The sequence below is a fragment of the Gouania willdenowi genome, chromosome 9, assembly GCF_900634775.1.
Source record: "Gouania willdenowi chromosome 9, fGouWil2.1, whole genome shotgun sequence".
In the NCBI taxonomy this organism is placed as follows: domain Eukaryota; kingdom Metazoa; phylum Chordata; class Actinopteri; order Blenniiformes; family Gobiesocidae; genus Gouania; species Gouania willdenowi.
In genome coordinates, this window is record NC_041052.1 from 10,271,722 (window position 1) to 10,292,182 (window position 20,461).

Sequence of the window (20,461 nt, forward strand, 5' to 3'; positions counted from 1 at the left end):
GAAAATACATTTGAATAGATTTAGAGTAATTTTAAAGATTTTTTTCAAAACAGCAGTCATGGCCAGACAGTCACACCACATATTTTGACAGAATAAATATTACAGTACAAGTAATTTAGTAAGTAGCATAAAAAAGGGAGCAGATATATACAGTATACTACATGTTACTACATATTTGGTATATTTTTATTACATGTAAACCTTTTTTTAATAGAAATGCAGTTGGACAAAATATTTAGGTGTCAAGTCCTTGACCAGATACGTACTTTCACACTACACTATCTGGCCTTGATGGTCAAGTACACTGCGATGTCATGACGTAGGTAAACTTATCACAGCACGCACGTGATTTTCCTGTGCGCACTTTTCACTGCCAACACTAACGGGAGTTACGGGCTCGGCCCTACTCAGCTCCTGACCCTGCACTAGGAGCAGGGTTGGAATATAACAAGTGTCAGAACAGAAGATAAAGATAAACATACTCTATAGTTTTATTATATTGTGTATGTATTATGTATGCAAATAGAAGTGCCTTGTATATACAGTATACAATTATATCTGACTAAAGTAAACACAGAAAAAGCACAAAAATATGATTTTGACTAACTACCTGTAGATTTTTTTTAAATTACATCTGATAGTGAGGCAGTGGTAAAACTAACATAGAAACAAACAGTAAAATATATTTACTGGAAAACCTCAAACAAACTGAAGCCAAAGGAAATTGTGTTAGTTTTGATCTTCTCTGAGGTTTTCCCCCTTTTATACAGTGGTTGTTAACTGCTGACACGTGGACCAAATATGACCATCTATAAATATAATTAATACTCTAGTGAAGAGACTTTGAGCTTAGTTAGATGTAATCGTATTGTCCATTTCTCCTTTTCTTTCTTTGTTAGTCAAGTCTTCAGTTGCTTTCCCGTCTTCAGGATCTGTATCAGCAACATTTAAGACCGACACCACTTGGTTAAATAACTGGTAAAGAAAGAGAACAGAGATGTAAAGTTTGGTTCTGCCATTAAATTCATATTACAGTCATTTTCTCTTTGCTTACTTCAGGGGTCATGTGGTTTTTATAGTGTGGATGGATAACAAGAAATTGCTTTTGGAGTTTCTCCTCCATGGAGGACACAAACTCTCTTCCAATCTGCTTTTGGATCATCTGCTTGGAGAAACACTTGAGTTCCTTTGAGGTACTTTTTCTGGGCCAGGACTTGTCTGAGCCTTCTTGGGAAAATCCTGATGAAACACTTTTACAGTGTTTGAGGAAAAGCAATGAGCTTTCACTGAAGTCTTCAGGGTTGATGCTTCCCAAATGCCAACAACCATTGAGCGCTTGCACTTGGCTTGTTCGGGCTTTGAAATACTTGGTTTGCAGTCTCTCTTTGTACCTGAGGGTTCACAAAGCTCAGCGTGATTAAATCTGCATAGCTGTCTGATTAGTAAGACTAAAACATTATGGATATAATGTAGTAAAGGATTAGAAAGAACAAGGAAAGCATGTTGACTCATGCATTTAACACAATATGACAAAAATGTGTTGAGAAAGCTTCTTTGTTTGCGGTCATCTTGAACACAGAAGTCCTCCCTGCATGTATCACATTCTTTAAAGTGGATAAATATTTCTTTGTGATAACCACCAAAATACACACCCCACCTGTTAGAATGGACCAGTCTTCCAAAATGCATGCACGACCAGTGAGAAACAAACTTGTTTAACACTAGTTGGTTTCTAATCAGCCTCCGAGGCCTAATGTGACTATAGAAACAGGCATAGCCTACATGTATGTATTTTTCCTATATCCTGTGATTATGTATTTTGCATCCTACTGAAGGCAAAGTGCAGAGTTAACGCTAAACAAGTTGTCAATTATTGAGAGAGTTAGCATAGAGAGACTGCAGAGTACATATTTACTCAGACTCCTTAAGCTAGCATTCACTTTTATTGAACTGTGGAAGGAAGAGAGTTTGGTACATCCTGATACAAATACCCAAAAGTCTCCCAAATTTGGATTTGCTAACTTTGCCTGAAGTGGTCAACATTTTCTTTTATTTGTCTAGGAAACAGTTTTGAGTTTCTTCTTATTGGTACGTCAATAAAACATTCTAAACTCTTAACTATTTTAAACTGGCCGTTACTTAATCCTTCCATCTGACAGTTTGGGGACATGTTTTAGAGGATTTTATTTAGGCTAATCCTCTGTCCTGGTGTAATCTCATGATGGCACGACATATTTGGGAATGGAAAAAAGACCCCAAAAAAATGCAGTTTGTAAAAAACCATGCTTTTATTGGACTAACTCTGGCCATACTTGCAAAATATTCTGGGTATAACCTTTTCAACTCAGTTGAATATAAAATAGAATTCAAACAACATAAATGAGACAATTTTTCCCAATTTAAAGTGTGAAAAGTGCAAGTTGGAATATAGAACACAAAAACAAAGACTGACAATTCATGCCTGTCTAAAATTAAAATCAAATCATGTTATCTTCACGACTTTCTTCAACAATATATTTTATTCTTACCATCGACAATATATATCTTGTGACGTTTTAAAATCCTGATATCTTATCCGATATATCGTTCCAGCCTTACTAAAACCACATTCAAACAGACTGGTACGTTTGCCTTCTTTTAAAATGAAATATCTGTGATGTTTCTGCTATTAATGGCATTGTCAGTCTTGGCATTACAAATCTTGGCAACTCATGTTTCCAAGAGTTAAAATGGACTAAATGGACTTGATTTTTATACTGTAGCGCTTTATCACCACACTGAAGCAGTCTCAAAGCGCTTTACATATCAGCTCATTCACCCAATCACTCTCACATTCACACACCAGTGGGACAGGACTGCCATGCAAGGCGCTAGTCGACCACTGGGAGCAACTTAGGGTTCAGTGTCTTGCCCAAGGACACTTCGACACATAGTCAGGTACTAGGATCGAACCCCCAACCTCTCAATCAGAAGACGACCCACTACCACCTGAGCCACGGTCGCACAATATCATTGCATAATATCTCATGAAATTCCATTATCAGAAAACATCAATTTATTACATTTCTACCTTTGAACATCTGAATAGTATTTTATTGAACTGTCTTACCGGCCTGTTTTTGGCAGTAGTTCTGTTGATAAGCAGAGAAAGTATGTAAATTTAGTTCCGTTTAGTTTGTTTTTGAGCAGTTTACATTCTTAACTTTATTTTTTTCATTTTTTTTTACAACAGTCAAAATACAATTTTACAACATTCACATTATTCAGTTACAGAAGCTCAAAAAAGGAGTAGTCTGAAGCTAGAAAGCTTATCTATGCCTACCCCGTAATCGATGTAATAAACATTTACATTTCCCAGTGATACGGCACAGTACAGTCTGTATCCAAGATCCAAGAAATCAGAACAACATATTTCATACCAAAGGTGCAGTCTGGAATTTTCTATGTACAATGGAACTTTGCGTAGAATTTGTATGTTCGATGCTGCATTGGTGCATTTCTGGCAACCATCAGGACAAAATAAAATTGAGGAACTACTTTGTGGAGTATTCAATAAAATATACGTTCATCAGTCTCAAATGTGTCAGTAATATATCAAATTTTGTTTTGCTCTTTAAAAAAATAAAATAAAAAATTCTTACACATAATTACAAATGACAGTTTGACTCTGCTTCTCTGCCAAACTGCAGAATTACAAAACATAGACTGTAGTGTGACACACTGGGAATACATGTCGCTGTTTAAATTGTGCTTTGGTTACAGGGATGCAGCTGTGCACCCTGTTCATCAGCAGTTCCATTCATCAGCCTTCACATTTAAAATAGCTCCTGACCTAAAGGGATGTACTTCTACTATCGTCTGCTTCAGTTTAAGTCAATTAATTTATCATTAACATGAAGAAGTGCTGATGAAAATAGACAAAGTAAATATTCTGGTTTTTTTTACTCAATTCTTTCAGTGAAATCTTGTCGTATGATAAGATGTAACAAATAAGATTAGATTGTATCTTTGTATATAACATATGTATCCCAATTAGGCAGCTGAAGAATATTGTTTGAAAAGCATATCAATGTTGTAAAATATTTTAATCATTTGTAATGTTGAATATATAACCTCAATTATCTCAAAGTGTATCCTAAAGTGCTTTCCATTATTGCTCGACAAAATTTAGCATAGGAAGTTTCACTCACCAAGGATAAATGGGTTTCGTCGACATTTTTCCCCCTTCGTTATATATTTGATTTACTAGTAATGAATTTGTCTTTTTGCCGTGCTGAATAAATCCACGTCCATGCAGCACTTCCTCTTTGCTGGTTGTTGTCTCTTGGTAACCATGGGTACAGTAGAGCAACAATGGCAGATATTTACTCTGATGAGATATAATAGCAGTTGAACGCAGGCGTACTCAAAACAAATTAAAAAAAAAATGTCACACACACTTTGAAAGTGTTGATTGATAATGTGGTGGACATTAAAATAGTGGCTTTATGTTACATTACTGTGATTTGTGTTGCTCTTGTGGCAGAGTCATGGTTACTAAGAGACAACCTCAACCCTTTGTAGTGGAAGCAGTGTTCATTTTGTTTCCGTCCTCATAGTTTTTACATTGTCTTTTACTTTGATGCTGTAATGGTCTTTTAATTGCTCTGTTGGCCTCTTTCCTTTGGTCCTGGTCCCGGTCTCCGGCGAGTACGATGTTGTGTCGTTAATTGTCCGTTTTTGTCAATGCTTTGTGCTTTGTTGTTTAAAAGTCAATGCAGATGCCATCCTCTGTTTTTCACTGCAAAAAAAATCTACCTACAGGTATTAATAAAGTTACCTGAACCTTTATCGACTATGTTTTTTAAGTGTCAGTAACAGGACGATGACTAATCAAAAAGAATAATGTATAATATCTTTCTCCCTCATCTTGTCTATATAACTGACTGTTTTATTATTCTTTCATTTATTATGTGTAACATTATTTTGTATGTTTTCAACTACATGTTCGCAATAAATCAAATCAAACTAAAACTATATCAAAATATATTGATATTTTTGTTAAACTATAATGTTCACCCCAGACCAAATCCAATCAGAACAAAGTTTATTTTTTGGGCGGTATCCAAGGCTGAATAAACGTCATAAAAGTTATCAAATAGGAAGTAAGCTACGGATGTAAAACGGTTCATCTGTTTCACTTATTGCATCAAATGTGTATTTACAAACATTAATACCATCCCATATAAGCATATTTCAAACTATAAAAATTATATTTTAGTCGACAATATCTGTAACCGATTTAGTCAACTAAAATCCTAATGTCATTTATTGGACTAAAACTATAGATTATAACTGAAATAATCCTGATGACTACATTTTGACTAAAACAAAGTTGCATTTTAGTCAAAAGACAATGACTAAAACTAAATGAAAATTTGCTGTCAAATAAACACTGAGTGTAAGTGGATTCAAATCGTAAGCTAATTCTACCCACTATCCCAGCAATGGGAAACGAACCAATACAAACCAATGTTTGTGTTGGGGTACATGTGCCAATCTCTTGGCATGGGGGCCAAAATCTGTCCACCAGCTTTACAGCTTAGAAAGTTCTCAGTAATTTAGAACAGTCTTTCTCAAATGGGGCTACGTGTACCTGTACGGGTATGCAATTGCACTACAGGATGTACTTGAGAGAGATAGAAAGAGAAAAATGTGGAGTTTCTAATGTTTGATTTAGTAAAAATTGATAATCATAATGATGATGAAAATTATCTTAATTTGAGCATGAACTGAAAATACAGTCTTGGTCAGTCTTGGTCCCACACCAGGCGGGAGATGACTGGAAAAAAATAAAAACTGTAGAAATAATTCTATTGGTTTGTGTTCAGAGCGAAACTACTGATCCGCACCAAACCAATATCATTCGACCAGCAGCAAAAAAGGGCGTTTTGATTTGTAAGCTGGTACACCCCCTTCAAAGGCAGAAGCATCCCCTTCTTTTTAATCACTTCTGAATTGTAACTTAACGTCCGATCTTTGATCGGTATTTTATCCGACCAACAGCAAAAAGAGTTAAGGTTAGGGTTAGGTTTACTTCTACTTCTACTTCGACTTTGACGGAAGTCAAGTAGCGGAAATGACGTTTTTTCAAACCCTTTCTGATTGGTTGGTGTAAAGGTACCGCAACCCCCACTAAGGCGGTTTTATAGCCCATCCGAAATGTCCCACAGCTGGTTTGACCCTGCTCCACCAAACAGCCTCTGATGCAGTTTCATAACCTAACCGCTGGAGGGCGCCGTTACTGAGGTAGAAACTTCTCGAGGCAGAAAAACAGAAACCTAAAGAAAAGGCTCTCATCTGTAGGTCAAAGCAAGTACTTAAGAGTGCTTCTTTCTCCGTTCTGTTCTTTCACAACATTAAACAATGGCGCAGCAACAAGTTGGCTTTCGCCAATACTTCCTGTGTTGCGTTCCCGGCGCTCCTAATCGCTCTAGACTTAGATTTGAAATGCTCCGAGACATACAATTGCTCTAGAATTTTCCTGCTTGATCCGCTCTAGACTTTGTTTGCGCGTTCATGCCGACCAAACGACTATCACAGCATATGGATCCTAGTGCGTTTAAACCGCACTGGGGTGTGAATGCACCCTAAATTCTATTTCATTCCACTTATTTACAAAAAGAGATTCTTTAAAATGTGTGTTATCACTCATTCATCCCATCATTATGCTCTATAGTTGTTTTTTCAAAGTATTCTGAGCAAAATGTTGTAGACAAAGTGGGTACTTGGATTAAAGCTGATATGATTCTGCAAAAAAATACCAAACTAGTCTTACTATGGTCTACTGCCTGTGGTAATTAATATACATTAACGTATATAAGTCCCTCATTCGTCCTATAGACCCCTATACGAATGGAAATGATCGCCAAGTGCGCCCAGCCAATAGGCTTTGACTTAGTGTTTTTGAGACTGTCAATCAAAGTGAATGTGGAACTGTGCACGGAAACAAGGCCGGGCGTCACAACATCAAAAGGGTAAATATAGTTTTGTCTCTTACCTGACCCATAGACCTATAAGACTGTGACCCAATGCAACCTTGTTATGTTCCGCGTTGCGCGTACAGAAAAGTAGAGATGTGGCTTATGGTAGACTGCAGAGGCAGGGGGAGGAAGTGGAGCTGTTGAGGACGGGACATTGAGACGTCCTCTCAGAAAGTCCGGATAGCAGCTTTAAGAAATGAGAGAAATAGGGTACCTGAACCAAAAAAGTTTGAGAACCTCTGATATGTAAAGTCATTTACATGTGGAAAGGCATAATTATGTTGAGATAACACTTTTTTTTGTTGGAAAATGCCACTTAAGATCCAACTTGACTGTTTGAAGCCACTGAACCAAAAATAAAATCAACTCCCAATGTGGATCCTGCAAAATCTTTCTTGAAGGAAGTGCACAAGAAAAGAAGCTGAGAAACAAATAATGTGGCAACAGTGTGTTACAGTAGCTCAGTGTTGTATGCAAAGTTTAAGTATCAGTACTTGTGATGCACATAATCTGTTTCTTATCAATGCTGCTTTATCTCACTACTGCATGGTAACACAACAGGCTTTAGATTTCCCATCAATTAATTGTCGATACATCATCGAGGCTGTGACACAGATAAGTGATACTTGTTGAATGAATGTAATTACATTTTGTGCCTCTCAGGAGGAGATGAGTGAGCTCATTAGTCTCTAATAGAGACTCCCTGCTGGGACTCCTATTTACCTGAGTTTACCACTGATGATTCTTATTAATAGCGACACACTAACCCAGTAATAGTTTGGTGCTGACTTTATTGATGATTTTATTTCCTGATTAGATTCTACTGTTTCTGTTTGTGTGGCCAGCTTGCATGCAGTCAACCAATGAAGTTATGGGAACAAACATCGTAAACCATCATTTTTTTTACAGCATTTCAAAGAGCAGATGGAGCCTCGCACATAAACACTGCAGAAGGTGTTGTAAATAAATGATTACGTATTGTTGTGATTGAATCAAACTGAATACTGTCTTGAAATCAATCTTGTGCAGATATGATTTATTCATTATAAATCTTTATGAACCTTTGTTAACATGATAAGAGGTGACAGCTTATCTGGACAAGCAGCAAAACATGTCCTTGAATCAGATCAATGTTAAGAGTGTATAAAGATTATTCCCTCCACCAACAAGGTCATACAGTATTTTCACCAGCATTTGTATTTGTTTGTTTGACGGATAGCAGGATTATGTTAAAATAACAAAACATTTTAATTTTTTTTTATCAGATTTTAACCAAAAATACACTTCATGCCTTGGAAGATTCCATTATATTTTGGAGGGGATCTGGACATAGGCAGAGTTTGAGATCATTTCCATTTACATTGTGAAAAACAATTGGGCAACAATAGAACCAACCTAAAGTCTAAAACGTTGGGGACCATTTCACTGAAAACTTATACTAGTATTCTTTAATAGTCACTGTGTTTTATGGGGTCGTCTTCTGATTGAGAGGTTTGTGGGTTCAATCCCAGTTTATACCTGTCTAGTGTCTAAGTGTCCTTGGGCAAGACACTGAACCCTAAGTTGTTCCCAGTGGTCAACTAGCACCTTGCATGGCAGCTCAGTCGCATTGGTGTGTGAATGTGAGTATGAATGGGTGAATGAGTTAATATGTAAAGCGCTTTGAGACTACTTCAGTGTGGGGATAACGCGCTAGATAAATCAAGTCCATTTACCATTTTACCATATGTACATATGTGTAATGCGTATGGATCAGGATCAATATACTGATTCTGGATCAGTTTGACAGATAAGAAATCCCTATCTCTCTTAGTGAAATTTCTAATTATTGACAGATCTTAATAAAATCTGACTCCATTTTATCCAAGTTTCATTCGGATCGGATCTGGATTGCGCATTTTATTGTGGTTTTTCTAAAAAAAAAAAAAAAATGGGGGTGCCCATACATTTGAACTGTAATGTTATTAATGAAAATTGACATTGACATGTTCCTAGATGTGATATACAGTAAATAATAAACACATTTTTAACATTAAACTCAAAATGAAATTTAAAATATACAAAAGGTGCAGTCCTCTCTCCCCCTCCCTCCCCGCTGCTCTCTTGCCCTGCCTCCAAACTTTCCAAAGTCCCTCCCTCAGAGGAGCTAACAAGCTAACGTTAGTTTGACAGCAATCTCACAGTAATATAACATGCACTGTTGAAAGCATATTACTGCAGTGCGTCTCTCTCAATGTGCACACACCTCAGCAGCAGCAGCAGCAACAACACAGTGGCACTTACAGCAGCCCACTGCTGCGCGCACATGAACAACACACGCACTACAGAGTTCTAGTGTAACAATTGCAAATCAAACATAATGTAAATCAAGCAGCAGTAATTACTTTTCAAGCAGAAAAGTCGCTATTTCCATCTTCTACTCCTCCAGACCACACACTGTGAGCAACAGCTGTCAGACAGCCCATCAAACACAATCCTGGCTCTGATTCTGGTTCTTTTTGCTCGGTCGCGGTACATTCTGGCAATCTGCCAAAGGAGCAGCAGGGTGGGCTCAATAAACCTGTTTTTTTCACACAAACTACTAGTTTGATGTAAAACTGTCCTTACATAGTGACAGCTTTAGCAATATGACAAAAGGTTACTTTTGTAAGAGTTGCAGACTGCACCTTTAAAAACATTGAACTTTGAATAAAAGTAGAGAGAGGAATGAAAAACTAAGCCCCTACTGATAATTACAAGGTTGCTGGCGTCTACACTTTTCTGTTTGTGTGTGTTCCCACCATGAAACAGCCGAGTTGTGGAAATGCTGTGGCACAGCTTAAAGCATAACAACAAACAACGAATATTTCATCACTGAAACCAATTTGTCGTGATTTTTTTTATGCCTGTAAACCTTTTCTCCTTTCACATCTGTGACTCGACCTTGATTACAAAGAATTTAAACAGCTCTTTTTTTATTATTATCATAATCTCCCTTTCTTATCTTCGATGGCGTGATTGCAGAAAGGAAATGCCTTTAAAAGTACTTTGTGTACTTTGACTTTTGACATGACACACCTTTCTTTCTTCAGGGACGGATTTCCTTCTCATGCTCCCTGACTTATATATATATAGAAATGTGACACTTGTGGGTTTGGTCATTGTTTGCGAAACAGCTTTCAGTTGCGGGAAGATAGTCTGACTTTGGAGAGTTCAGCCCTTCTGAAGAACAAATCCAAGTGTAAACAACATGTGGTGAAACTCCCAATGTGATCGGTGCCAACTTTCACTTAATCTATCCATTAACGTATCCATTAACAAACCTGAAACAACACAAATACAAGTTTTACATTTACACAATGCAATTTGCAAACACTTGTGTTTGGGTGCAAACACAAGGCGATAGGTCAACATTAATTTTCCTCCTGAGAATCTCTGCTGCTAATCACCAGGATTAGCACAATCAGGGGAAGCTGGTGGGATACACAGGACATGTTTTTGTTTATACTGAAATCAGAGGGTTTGGCAGCACGCTGGCTTTTCAGTGCAAAGGGTTTACCGCCATTTTTACAACCTTTCAACAAAGCGCCCCAAAGCGGATGTGCAAACTATAGTTCTAACACAATTGGCAATACAGGTTAACATAAATTTGGCACAAGAGATAACTTTTTCCTGATTAGTGTCCTACCCAGTTGGGTTTGGGTGGTGACTTTTTTTTGCCTTTTCAACCACAGCAACAAACTTTGCACGACAAATGCCAAGTACCGTAAATAGCTCTACTTTGAGATGGCTTTACTACAAAGGGGGAAAGAAGTGCAAAGATTGCCACTTAAAGCAGAGACACAAATGTTGTATACTTTCTTGGAATTCTCAATATTATGTTCGGCAGCAACTTTATTCCTTTATTACATCAAGGCAATACGCAGCCCATCACCTGAATGCACTTTAGATCATAGGTCTAAAGATGAATAATACAACTTTACTTTTTCCTGTCATTAATTTCCTTGGAGTTGTTTTTCCAGCTTTTATCCTGCAAACGCGGGACATCCCTTCACACCATTTTGGAGATTTTAGCCATTCATGTTGTCCTCATGTCAGTATTACTCTCCATATTTATTTTCCCATAGAAAAACTATGGTGAGATAACATTTCAATCTGACTTTTGAATTGCTTGTTCACGTGTTTCCAGTTTCTAATGAACCTCTCATTCCTACTACTAAAGTTTACATATCGTAGTCTTTTACTTGAGCTTTCTTTGTAATGTGGGTTGAGAATCCCTTTAAATTTGACTGTCATTTGCTACAGGTTCTCTACAGAGGAGTTTTTAATCCATTCCATGATATTGCGTACCTCTTGTCAACCTTTCCTGCTTCTAACACACCCTTCTCTGGTGTCATTGGTCAGGTTGCATTAAGATACAGTACAGTATTCCAACAAGTGCATACAGTATCAAACTAAGTGGTGAAGTACTGTATGTGTATACAGAGAGCTTGTTTGAAAAGTAGTAGTCAGCAGTATTAATTTTCACAGCAAATTTCTATTTAGTTTTAAAACCTCAGTCAAAGCTTTGTCATCAGGAGTATTTCATTTATAGTCTAGTTTTAGCCAACTTAGTGACATTAAGATTTTAGTCGACGAAATTTCTTCTAGATACAGTCAAATAAAATGTAAAGCATTAGAGATTATGCTTTTCTTTTTAGAAAGTGTCTATTCGTACGGTTGCCATACGGACAACCCCCGGTGCTATTTGTACGTTTACCAAAGTACACGTACCTAGTGTCTTAGGGTTAGGGTTAGGTTTAGTCTTAGTCACGTGACCTAAACTGGCCAATGAGGGGCGCTGCGTATGGATAGAATGTCGGTATATTGATACGGCAACTGTACGGATAGCCATTGTCTTATTTTTTTTTAAATTCAATATCTATTTATTCACCTGATATTGGATGGTATTAATATTTGTAAATAAACACAGACAGATTTGAACGTTTTTGTTAACATGTATTTTTATTAATTAGTCATTATTATGAATATCATTTTTAACTAAAATAAACCCCCATATTTTTAAGAAAGTATCTATTCGTACAGTTGCTGTGTGGACAACCCCCAGTGCTATTGGTATGGTTACCAAAGTACACGTACGTAGCGTCTAGGGTTAGGTTATAACCCAATATTGCAACAATTTTTAGGGTTAGGTTTAGGGTAAGGTTTAGTCTTAGTCACGGGACCTAAACTGGTCAATGACTGACCTATCACGTGACCTAAACTGGCCAAATAGGGGCACTGCGTACGGATAGAATGGTGGTATTTTGATACGGCAACCGTATGGATAGCCACTGCCTATTTTTAATGCTTTTATTTGTTAATGTTCCACTTTCTCTCTCTCTCAAGTACCTCCATTACAGAAACTCTGTTCTAACGGGCCAGATTTGGCCCCCGGGCCTTGAGTTTGACAGAAGTGTAGTAGACGGAAACTATGACAAAAATTGTTAGTCGACAGAATGAACACTGGAAGTCAGGGGTCATTAGATGACTTTAGCCTTTCCTGACACAAGTTTATATGAATGATTTGTAGTTGTAATGTCATTTGGTTGAACTTCCTGTATATATTGCAATTGACCCAAGTGTTTGTTTGTTTTATTCTAAAGTGGGAAAATGTGTAGGCCTATACAATGTAGATTGATTTAATTGTAGTATATTTAAGTATCTTTAAGTCAATAAAATGTCTGACTGTTAAATGACTGTTGAAAGACATCCACAAACCATTACTGTGTGCAAAGCCCATCTGTCATCTATAAGCTCTTTATGCTGAGTCTATCCTGGCTGACATGGGGCACAGGGCAGGGTGAAAACTAACAGACTGAAACAAAAACACAAAACAACAAAGTAATCATCATTAAATTCAGTGTCAGTGTTTTTTGTTTGCAAATTTGAGGCTTTTCATCTGTTTACTGTGACGCTGCTCCACAAAGACAGAGAAAATCTTGCAAAGTTTGTAGCTTAATGAGTGAAACTAACGATGCTGTGGCTTTGCTTTGTCAGACTATGCCTAACGCTACAATGCATACATTGTTACATAACTCTCCTCTGAAGCCTTTGGACATCAGGGCGAAGTGGAGTCGACTCCAAAAGGATAAAAAAAAAAAAAAAAATCACCCAGGGAAGGAAACTTTAGATGTTTTCCAGGAGATGTGGAGGATTATTTTTCTGCCATTGTGATGTAGGTGACAGTGGTGCCTGCTTCAGTTCTTAATTTAACACTTTGTTGAAGTGAGAGGGAACAATGAGTTAGTGTCTCCCGTTACAAAACACGTTAGATAAATGGTGGGAAATAAACCACACCTAGGCAAACAAAAGAATGCTAAGGTCAGTCCATCACTTAACCACTGAAGAGAAAACAAACCAAAAACACTTAACATGAGATGGAAAATAAACAACTTGTTTTTGTGCACACTAATGCTGCATTGTGTGCTTCTGCATCTGGTCAATGACGCAAAAGGGTTTCACCATTTGATATTTCATAAATTGGGTAATAATGGGCAAGGTTTGCATGAAGCTGATATGATAATAAAAATAGAAATACTTTGAACTCTTACACAGGTCTATAATATAAGTGAAATAGGGCAGAATATGAATTTGAATAGATTTAGAGTAATTTTAAAGATTTTTTTTTAAAAAAAAAACAGCAGTCATGGCCAGACAGTCGCACCACATTATTTTGAAATTTTGAACAACAGAATAAATTACAGAAGTTATTTAGTAACATTTAAAAAATAGATAAATAAAAGTGAGCATTATATACTAAGTTACTACATATTTGGTTTCTTTTTATGCATTTAAAAATTAGTAGTTGGACAGAATATTGAGGTGTCACGTCATTGACCCATAGTTTTCATTTTCATCAATTTCTTTTATTTGTTCGTTCAAAATAAATGAAGTTAAAAAAAAATTCACACCCACTTTTTAAAGCGCACCAATGTCCCATTTAGAGACGAGATTCAAAAAGGTAAAGATGATGTCATTTCTGATTCCACATAAGCACCAAAAATATTACTGACGATCCATCAGAAAGATTTCCACAACATTTCTGTTCAGTTTCGGGGTTTTTCTTTTTTTTTTTAAATCTCCAAATATAGTTTTCTTTTAAATCTATTTATAGGGAAAGAACAAAACGTTTGCACACGTTTCAGACTCTGTGTTTAGTATCTTTTGTGGAAGTCGGAAGCGTGCACGCAAAGATGGTTCCACACTGACAAATACAGTATAACAGAGCATGGGATCATAGGCTGTGTTTGAAATGGTATACTCTGTATTATGCACTACAAACTCAACGAGTACAAACTGTTTACTATATACTACAAATATGGTTAGTATATGATTAGGATTATTACCGTTCCCACTGAAGTATACTTCCATGTTTCACAAGAAGCATTTTGAACCTATGACACAAAAACCGGAAGCACACTGAGGCTAAATACTGTATCTCCGTTGATTTTCCACCTGAGTGGCAAATCAACCGAGACAAGTTCTAAAGGCATTTTAAGTGAGAAAGTGATCAAGTAGAATATGTGGTCATTTTATCCATAAAACTCACGTAAACACATTTCATACCGACATTTCGGAGATTTTCAAAGATTCTCCATTGTGCTACCGACAAAACTTCCAGTTAACTTCAAAACAAGAGCCTTATTTACACAGCGTTTAAAAACTAATGAAAGACAAGAAGAGATGCTTTTGTTTTGAAACGGGAATGCTTGACTTTTAGCTTAAAGCTAATGATTTTACGTTCCGCTCCCAATGCATCATGGGGCAGTTGAGTAAGACTAGTGTGCCCACTGTGCATACTTAAAAAATGTCCCCATATAGTTTACATCCAGGTATTTCTCATATACTCAATCTTTACATACTATCTAATGTGAACGCACAACATACTAATTTTGATATCAGACTTGTGATGAGCAGTACGTTAGTTAGTAGTGAGTGGGGGTTTAAAAAGTGTACATTCTAGCATAAATATACATTTTGTGAATAGGATAAAATAGTTGTTTCGTAAAGCAACTTCAGCAAAGTATAGAGTACAAGTATTAGTCTGATGTCTGTGCTGTACCTCTGTAGCACAGTGTTGATGTATTGCATTACCTAACATTGCTTTTGTCCGCAACAACCCAGCAAGTTTCACTCGGTTTAATTCTCTCCCAGGAGAACAAGGAATGGATTATCCCAGAGATAAATTCAGCATTGTGTCCTCTTCCCATAGCTCTTAGTGGCATCAGTTTGCATCAATCACTTCCAATGAAAAGACCTACCACTCCTTACAAGTCTCCACTCCCACAACTATGCCTGTATATCAGAGCTCTGGCCTCACAGAGAGCACCTCAGCCTTAATGTTTGGTACCAGGCTCCACCACGGTGCGGGCCTGTCGGGAGAGAACAGCTTACCATGTCAAACCGTATTTAAAGAAAGAGTTAAAGTTGTTTCTGTATGCGTAGATTTAAGGAGGGAGCTGGAGATAAGAAAGGGCAGATGATGGAATGTAACTGGTGGATTCTTTCACCGCTATCTGGTTATGTTTGGGAGAGGATATTTTTGTCAAGTTTGATAAGACACTCCTGGAAAGAGTCGTTTTTGAAGTTGATTCAGAGCATAATATTGAATCTTTAATGTATTTTCTATTGAATATTTTACTAAAGGATTATCCTTTATAGCCAGAGGGAGAATTAAATGTTTGGTGTTTTTGGCGTAACCAGATTACTTGTTGGTTACTTTTAAAAATACTGTGGCTATAATTTAACTTTAAACAACAGAACACTTGATCAATTCTTCAAATGATGAAGAAGTTGCTATGTTGAATATTCAATGTAAACAATTATGATGAGTTACTTTACAGGTTTCTGTCCATGCACATGCACTCATTCCTGCACAGTGGGTCCAGATTGTCTATTTTAGATTTTAAGAATGAAAACAAAACAGGAATAACCACAGCAAACCCATGCAAGCTCTGGGAGAACATGCAAACTGCTCACAGGAAGATCCCAGAAAGATTTCCCACTAATTTGAAGGAAAAATTACATTTGAAGTCATGCTGGTAGAAAAAGTTATTTGATATTTTAATTACAACCTTGTTTGCAGTGTAACATAATGCTTCCTATGACTTAAACAATCAGGACTAGTTTTACTTATTATTTTAAATGCTGGTCCTATTTCTTAGTTTGTTGCTCATGTATTTGTTTATTTATTTATTTATTTTTTAGGTAGTACCGGTAGTTATTGAATTCCCACAAGTCTCCAAACTGCAGGAGGCTGAAAGGTCTCTGATATTTAGTAAACAAAGGCCTAAATTACATTTTTTGTTTTAAACTTGATATCCAGAGGAAGAATCATAATCTGTTTATATTTCCTGAAAGCTCATGCCCTGACCTATGATATCTCTACCACACTTTACGATTTTAAAATAATTAAATCAATTTCCACTAAGAGAATTACTTTGATTGCTTGTGATGAACACAGCATGTAACCATAGTGTTTTAAAAAAATAAAAAGAAAAGGTGCTTTGTAACTATAAAGTTTCTAAAGTATGTTGTCCACAAACAATGTAAATGAAGACTATACAGTAAAGCTTTTAGTTAACTGGATTTTAATTTTTATTTTATGATATTTATGCACTCTTGTTTTATTATTCTATTGTGTTGCACTTGTACTTTTACCACAACTCTGTACAGCACTTTGTGATTTTATCTGCAAAAAGCGCTTTATAAATAAACTACTTACTTACTTACTTACTTAAATGTTTTCTGTAAATATACTTATATACAGTATTTAAGAAAATAAATGCTTTATTTATTTAAAGAAATATATATATATATAAATTAATACGATAGTCTCCTTACCAACAGTACGATTGTCTGATTGTTAATGCATGAATCTTACATCTTACGCTCTGCACCACGCTGCACAAAATCTTCCTCGTAACATATCAGCCTGACAAGCTGAATCATTGTTTGCACACTGTGTGTTTTTATCAGGTCAAATGTTGACATATGGCCTTTACCTACTTCATATTGTATCCACCCCTCAAATAAATGCTAATACTTATACAACGTTTGCAAACAGTCTGCATTTGATAACTCAGAAAGAGTGTGTTTTAAGTTCTTCAAACTTCAGCAAATACTGCTTTATTTACCAGCATGTGAATATAATGACATTTAATTCCACATAAACACACACAGCAGTAAAGCCAAAAAGGAAGTACACAACCCTCTGTGTTCTGGTGTTATTTGACTTCAGAAAGCTGATTGTGCAGAACGTATGAAACTCTCAGAAAACTTTTTTTTGACTCATGAATGGCCATTTGTCTGCAACTAAATGCGCTCGCTGTTGAGCCTCGTTCACACTGTCTGTAATGTACAAACCCTGAGTTACTTTTTTGGAGTGGGAGGAATGGGACATGAACAAAAAAGACTGTCTGAAACTATTTTCCCACTGGATGAAATGTTGTCTTGTTTGGGTGTGTGAAGGTTATTGCCTCTGGATTCTCTCTTTGCTTTTGTTTTGTTTTTTTCGTGCTCTGATAATGCACAAAATAGATGTTTTGCATTTTTTTTTTCCCCCCAAAACGTTGATCTCCAGTCAAGCCTTAAAAGCTGTCTGTCCTCAGCATACAACAAATCCATTCAGAAAAAAGAAAGAAGGACATCAGTGTCGCTCTGATGACCAAACATAACAAAGGTTGAACTGATTTACCCCTCTTCCTTCCCCCCCCCCCCCCCCCCCCCCCCCCCCAACTCATCCTTTGGCTAGAAACAATGTTGCTGCATTACTTGACTGTTGTCCTTCCCCCCTGATGATTTTCTTTAACATTTTTTAATTTAATGTCTTGTTTGAACAGCACCCATCCTCTGGGATTGCCTGAACCCTAACCACAATGAGGTAATACTCAATTACTTTAATGGTTGGAGTTCAGCCCCCAGTCAGTTCCTTCCAGTGAGTGACATCAAACAGCTAGATGTGTATCACTTCCTAAGGTAAACATCTAGTCTTTTGTTCCATTTTCTTTATGAATGGATTATGAAAGAGTCTGCTTTGTTTGACCTTACTCACCTTTCACTAGGCCAGGGGTCTGCAACCTGCGGCTCTGGAGCCTCATGTGGCTCTTTAACTCGTTTGCAATGGCTCCCTATAGCTTTAAAAAAAAAAAAAAAATTAAATAATGAATTGGTATTTCTTACAGAGGGTATTGATGATTAATGCCATTAACTTAAAATAAAAATCTGATAAAACAGTTGTTTAACCTTAAAATAAATCACATCCACTACAGACCATCAACTTTCATTGCCCCTGTGGCTAACCTAGGTTTTAAATTCCTTTTAAGATAACTAAACTAACAAAAAGACTATTCTGAAAGAATATAGCGATTGTATTTGTGTGATTTATTTCATTGCCAACATGCCAGCTTATTATGTATGCTTGATATGCTGCAAGAAATTAGCAATTAGCATGTGTTGACCGACATGATCAAGTTATTTTTTGTAGCTCTTCAAATCCATTAACTCTAAAAATTATTCGATATTATTTTAACTGCATAGCATTTTAGACACTGTATTGTTTTCCTTGAGAAGGTATTTTTTACGGCTCCGGAAGGACTTCAATCCTGGCGAGATTAGGCAAAATGGCTCCTTTGAGAGTAAAGGTTGCAGACCCCTGCACTAGGCCTATAACTGGTCTTAAAACCTTTTTTTTTTTTTTTTTTTTTTTTTTTAATCATTCTTCCATTATTCAGCACCTAATTTGAATATTGGAATAAAAAAGAAGGGCGTAAAGCAGTGGTTATCAACCTTTTCAGCCCGTGACCCCCAAAATAAAGGCGCCAGAGATCGGGCACCCCCACTGTACCTGAAGGTGGTTGAACACCTTCGGGTACAGGTAAAAAAAATTAAAAAAAAGGTGGTTGAACACAAACATGAACATTGATATGGAGACATCTATAAGGGGGGATAAAGGGGAGAGCTTTCAGGGTCCCATCCATAAAGTCAGCAAAATGATGGTCCATTGTTCTACTATATGTGCCATAGTATATAGTCATCTTAAAGATGTAAATCCTTGATTTATTCAGAAATAAATTGGGTTAAAAGTGACCAAAACTGGCAAAAAGGTGGTGAAAAGGGATTTTAAAAACCACAGAAACTGGTTAAAAGTTGCAAATTAGAATGGCCAAAAACAGACAGAAAAAGTGGTAAAAAAAAAGGTTAAAAGTGTCAGTATTAGCTTAAAAGTGGCAGAAATGGGGGGAGTTGAGTTTATGTATTTTAAAAAGTAGGAACAATAAGTTTTAACTGGCAAATAATGGGCCTGACAAATGGTGAATGTGGTTAAGTTGGCAAAAAAAATGCATGAAATATGGTGGAAAGAGGTTAAAAGTGAAAATAATGGGTCAACATATGCAACATTAGGTGGGAAAAGTGGTGGAAAGGGTTTATAAGGGCTTGAGAGTGTCAAAAATTAGCAGAAAAGGCATTAAAATTTGATGGAGAAGTTGCTGAAATGGAAGGATTGTAGCAAAAATGCACTAAAAGGAGCAAAAATATGGCAAGAAAAGTGATGAAAATCTATCTATCTATAAAACAAGGAACCTCTCTCTGTGTGTGTGTGCGCGTGTGTGTGCGTGTGCGTGTGCGTGCGTGAGTGTGCGTGTGTGTTCCTCAAATATCTCTGCGAATCAGGCTCGGTTGACCTGTGATTTTCTGCTTGGTTCAAAGATGTGCAATGTCGGATTTGTTTAGGCTGCAATGAAACTGTTCATAAATTATTTCATAAAATTGTCTTGAATGCAGCTTTGCAGAACGGCTCAATGTTGACAGGTAGTCATGGTTCCTCGGGATGAATTAGAACAGCTAAAAATTGACAGGTAGTCATGTTAACTCAGGATAAGTTGAAATCTGCATAGAATCTTCAGGAGTGACTACACAAATGGCTTTTAAAAACGACTGAAGTGGGTCTGATATCCTCACAAAAAATACCCCGTAAATATGATAATTACAGGGTAATATCAGTGAGCAACGTTTGTAACTAGGGTGAGTAATAATAATAATAATAAATTAAATTGTGTGTGTGTGTGTGTGTTTGAAATTCAGAATTTAATTTGCAATAGGAATTGAGTGTGTTTGTAACTACGGTGAGTAATAATAATAATAGTCATGACCCCAAGGTTGAGAACACCTGCGTAAAGCGTCCCAGATTTCCTGATAACATGCTACAACAAGTGGGAAAATCTATGAATGAATCATAAAACTTACAGCACCATCTCGTTCTTATCCTACTCTTCAAGATAAGAGTCCCAGTAGAGCCCCTATCCATGTTTTAGATGTTCCCCTGGTCCACCACAGCTGATTGTACTGGAGCTCGTCATCAGGCTTTAATAGAGCTGCATGATTACAGCATTATTGGATTCAGGTGTTGGAGCAGGAAG

General features: G+C 36.7%; 1 long non-coding RNA gene across 1 annotated transcript; it reads right to left on the reverse strand.

The window, feature by feature from the left end:
• Nucleotides 1–207: 207 nt before the first annotated feature.
• On the reverse strand, nt 208–13,275 carry LOC114469279 (uncharacterized). Its single transcript, XR_003674749.1, has 4 exons — nt 13,155–13,275; nt 7,040–7,209; nt 1,055–1,391; nt 208–975 (listed from the first exon to the last, which is right to left on the reverse strand). It is a non-coding gene; the product is annotated as an uncharacterized LOC114469279 (long non-coding RNA).
• Between the last annotated feature and the right edge of the window lie 7,186 nt (nt 13,276–20,461).